The 5,203-nt window shown below is 35.3% G+C and overlaps 1 pseudogene; it reads right to left on the bottom strand.

The window, feature by feature from the left end:
• Nucleotides 1–3,805: 3,805 nt before the first annotated feature.
• LOC112586121 lies at nt 3,806–4,341 on the bottom strand (annotated as a pseudogene).
• Nucleotides 4,342–5,203: the final 862 nt, after the last annotated feature.

The raw sequence follows: 5,203 nt of genomic DNA on the forward strand, positions 1-5,203 counted from the left end.
AGAAATGCACTGATCTCAGGACACATCAGCATGTAAAAATACAGAAGAGAAGAAAGATCTAAAAAATCTACTTTATATAAAATTGATACTGTTTCAACAGGGAACTGAGAAATGCAGATTTTAGAAAGATGAAAGCGAGAAAGGGGAAATAATAATGACAATAATAAAGGCTTCAATCATTAAACCCTCATAGGGCATCAGGCAGGCACCATATTGAAAGCTTAGCAAATAGTCACACAGAAACATCTGGAATTTAATTAACAATTTAATTCATAAAAATCAGCTGCATTTTTTTCTAATGATAACAGTGTGAGATAAAAGAGAATAATAGGTTGTCTCTTCACCCACCCCCACCCGCCCAACTCAAGACTGTAAACTGGGAGATAAACCTATATTTATTACAAAGCAAATGCAATACATAAGCAGATACGAACTTAAATGATTCATTGCTGAATTTCATGAGGACAGATTTTAATTTCTACTGAATTCTGGGAAATAAAATACCCAGTAGAGTAGCCACTGCTGCTGCTAAGTCGCTTCAGTTGTGTCAGACTCTGTGCGACCCCATAGACGGCAGCCCACTAGGCTCCCCCGTCCCTGGGATTCTCCAGGCAAGAACACTGGAGTGGGTTGCTATTTCCTTCTCCAATGCATGAAAGTGAAAAGTCAAAGTGAAGTCGTTTAGCTGTGTCTGACTCTTCGCGACCCCATGGATTGCAGCCTACCAGGCTCCTCCGTCCATGGGATTTTCCAGGCAAGAGTACTGGAGTGGGGTGCCATCGCCTTCTCCACAAATGATTCTAAAAAAAATGAAACAAAAGATCTTGAAAAATTCAGTTTAGTTCAGTCATTTAGTCGTGTCCAGCTCTTTGTGACTCCATGGAGTGCAGCATGCCAGGCTTTCCTGTCTATCACTTGAAAATTAGCTTGACTTAAAATTAGTGTGTAGGGAATTTTAGGCAAAAAGAAAATGTGTGTATGAGAATGGAAGCTAGAATGATCAGAATCCAGAATCATTGTGCTGCATGTCAGAGTTTCTAGAACTGAGAATCTGGTGGGGGTTAAAAAATGGTTAAAATAAATATGAATAGTTTGAGTGGGGCAAGACTGCAGAGACAGTTAAAAATTCACATAACATCTATTCTTTGTGAAAGTCAGACAAAACTTGAGACTTGTGAACTTGTTTTCAGACAAGCTAGAACTAACTTATTTCAGATATAGTGCCAAGATATGAGTCATATTTTCAATAAAATATGGCTGGGAACTAACAAATGGAAAGAATTCAGAACACAATTTTCTTAATTTATCATAAGAAAGGGAACACTGGGAAGACTTTTTTTTTAATTTAAGAAATCAGAGTTTGATGTTTTTATTACTTACCAGATGAGCACACTACATTTCTTATAAAATATAACTTAATTATAAACGATTTGAAGTTTTAGTACAATAGTAACTGCACAAACCAATGTGGAATTTCATTATGTGTTATATAAAAAGAGTGTTGTCTTCGATATTTCCAACTTAAAAAAATAACAAAACCAGCAGCAAACAATATTTTTAAATTTCTTAGTCATATTTGCTTGCCCTTAAAGAAATATGAAAGAAAATTGTTGTTTTATGTTTAATGATTAATATAAAGAACCAAACATAAAACAAGGTATTTGAAAATTTAAAAATTTAAATTGAGGTTGCTGCTGCTGCTGCTAAGTCGCTTCAGTCGTGTCCGACTCTGTGCTACCCCATAGACGGCAGCCCACCAGGCTCCTCCATCCATTGGATTCTCCAGGCAAGAGTACTGGAGTGGGGTAAATTGTGGTTAGCATTTTTCAAATGTTTAAGAATTATTTCTATATACAACCAACTTAACCAAAAATGAATATATAAACCTGGGAAAAACTAAAAGAATATATTATTTTGACAAAAAAATTAAAAAATAAAAAACTTTACTGCTTTTAACTAAATTCTAAATGTATCATGAGGCTGGTGTCTTCAGTTATTTCTATGTAGCCTACTGCTTATTTCCCTAAACTGAATGTACTATATTTTTAAGAGAAAACATTGTGTTTTTGAGTGATGGTGGGAAGAAGTTATGCATGTCAGTTCAGTTCAATTTAATTGCCCAGTCGTGTCCTACTCTTTGTGACCCCATGGACTGCATCATGCCAGGCCTCCCTGTCCATCACCAACTCCCGGAGTTTACGCAAACTCATGTCCATTGAGTCTGTGATGCCATCCCACCATCTCATCCTCTGTTGTCCCCTTTTTCTCCTGCCTTCAATCTTTCCCAGCATGAGGGTCTTTTCAGATGAGCCAGTTCTTCCCATCAGGTAGCTAAAGCACTGAAGTTTCATCTTCAGCATAGGTCCTTCCAATGAATATTGAGGACTTATTTCCTTTAGGATGGACTGGTTGGATCTCCTTGCAGTCCAATGGACTCTCAAGAGTCTTCTCCAACACCACAGTTCAAAAGCATCAATTCTTCAGTGTTCAGCTTTCTTTAGGGTCCAACTGTCACATCCATACATGAGTACTGGAAATACCATAGCCTTGACTACTTGGACCTTTATTGGCAAAGTAATGTCTCTGCTTTTTAATATGCTGTCTAGGCTGGTCATAACTTTTCTTCCAAGGATCAAGAGTCTTTTGATTTTATGGCTGCAGTCACTATCTGCAGTGATTTTGAAGAAAGTGGGGAAAACCAATAGACGATTCAGGTATCACGTAAATCAAATTCCTTACAATTATATAGTGAAAGTGATTAATATATTTAAGGGATTAGATCTGATAGAGTGCCTGAAGAACTATGGATGGAGGTTCATGACATTGTACAGGAGACAGGGATCAAGACCATCCCCAAGGAAAAGAAAGGTAACGTGGTTGTCTGAGGAGCCTTACAAATAGCTATGAAAAGAAGAGAAGTGAAAGGCAAAGGAGAAAAGGAAAGATATATCCATTTGAATGCAGAGTTCTAAAGAATAGCAAGGAGATAAGAAATCCCTCAGTGATCAATGCAAAGAAATAGAGGAAAACAATAGAATGGGAAAGACTAGAGATCTCTTTTAGAAAATTAGAGATACCAAGGGAACTTTTCATGCAAAGATGGGCACAATAAAGGAAAGAAATGGTATGGACCTAACAGAAGCAGACGATATTAAGAAGAGGTGGCAAGAATACACAGAAGAACTGTACAAAAAAGATCTTCACGACCCGGATAATCACAACGGTGTGATTGCTCACCTAGAGCCAGATATCCTGAAATGTGAAGTTAAGTGGGCCTTAGGAAGCATCACAAGGGCAAAGCTAGTGGAGCTATGCCATAAGGAGAAGCAAAGAACTATCACATGTAAATATTAAGTACCATTTTTATGTGATAAATTTGTGGGATCAATATTAATATAGAGAATTTCATTACAATGAAATGAGTTTCACAGACGCTACCTACTTAAACTGACAAATTTAGCAGGATAAGAACTGTGTGACATTATAACTTCTACAGTAAGTAGTCTACACTCCATATTTAAGACAGCATTTAAAAAACAGTCATATTGACCAATTACACATGAAAAAATAATTAAGGCAAAATATATGAGTTTATAATTAAGTTCTTATATGATTTTTTTCATATATTTTAATGCAAGTTGGTTAGACTTACAAATCTAAGCCTAGAAATCATACTTAATTAGCTCAGAGATGACACACTAAGTCATCAGAATTTTTTATATTTTTTACCAATAAAGATGAATATCTCATATTTCTTTCTTATTTTTTTCTTTCTCTGAGGTTTGCAGTTTATTGAAACCTCATACATACATTACTTGGATGTAGAATTCTAAAACCATGTTTTTCCAAAAAACGTTTTTATACTATATCATGGAATAATGAATATACCAATGGAATACATAAGTCACTCAATTTGCTTCTCAATGTGTTAAACAGAGAATTATTTGCTCATTTGGTAAACTTTACCTCATTTGCTTCTTCACCTTCATCATCATCATCTTCAATAGCTTCTCCAGTAAAGCATAACAATGATCTTAGGGTTATACGCTCACATAAAAAGTGATCAATTCCAAAGTCTGCAGCCAGGATACCTTCAGAATTATCATCCAGATCTCCACTCTCAGGAACTTCAGGAGGGGCAAAAACAAATTAGAGAAAGAGTCATCAGAAACTGTTTTGGTCACAGTACGAACTGTCCCACGTCCCTTGTGTTTCTGCTTCTTAATCATTTTCAAAGTGATATTCTTCTTTTTTTTTCCAATCTATCTGGCACCCTGTACAACCCACAATTTCTGGTCCATCAAAATAAAACGGATCAGAATCATCTGGTTCTGACCCCATGTTTCTTTCTTTTTTTTTTTTTTTAATTTTATTTTATTTTTAAACTTTACATAACTGTATTAGTTTTGCCAAATATCAAAATGAATCTGCCACAGGTATACATGTGTTAATTGCCATGTTCATCTGGTATTTTCTATTTTTAGTAGTACTTCCCTTGAAACCCTTGCCCTACATTACCTTTTTCCATGAATTATTTGCCAATCAGCAATAAGGAACTTCACTGAAATCCCACAACAGAAGTTCAAAAATCTGTTACCTTCAAGATTTTTTCTTATCCTCATGTAAAATGTTGCTTGTCTTTCTTATTTATAAAAAAGGAGAAAGAGTTGAGGGAGTTAAAGAGATTTTAGGTGTTAAGACTTGGATACAACGTAAGCCAGGGGATTCTCCAGGTTGACACTTTTGGGAGTCTAGATAATTAGAAATTGGGTATAAAGATTTTTTTTTTTTTCTCTACAAGTTCATAACAGACAAAAACCTGAAATGGCAGCAGTTATTTATCATTGAGTACACAGGAGAATTTGCACAATATCTACAACTAGTGTCTGCAGAAAACTTGTCTTTTCAACTTCTTAAAGCTAAATGTTTAAAAGCACTTTATAAATAAAAAGAGGAGACTATTTTTGAAATAGTGTCTCCACTCAGCACTTTTTTTTTTTTTTAACCTAAGACCGTTCAATCTGAACATATGTCAGGGATAATTAGCAGTCTTAGCAGTCTTCTGCTAACAGAATACCTGCTCAACTTAGCAGGCATTTCTTGTTTCTTATTAACCAAATTATGTTCAGGTCATATATCAAATCTTTGACAATAATGCCACTTTCATGCTTAATTGGTTAAATAAATATGTAATTATGGTAAC

This window comes from Bubalus bubalis, chromosome 7 (assembly GCF_019923935.1).
Source record: "Bubalus bubalis isolate 160015118507 breed Murrah chromosome 7, NDDB_SH_1, whole genome shotgun sequence".
Taxonomy (NCBI): Eukaryota; Metazoa; Chordata; class Mammalia; order Artiodactyla; family Bovidae; genus Bubalus; species Bubalus bubalis.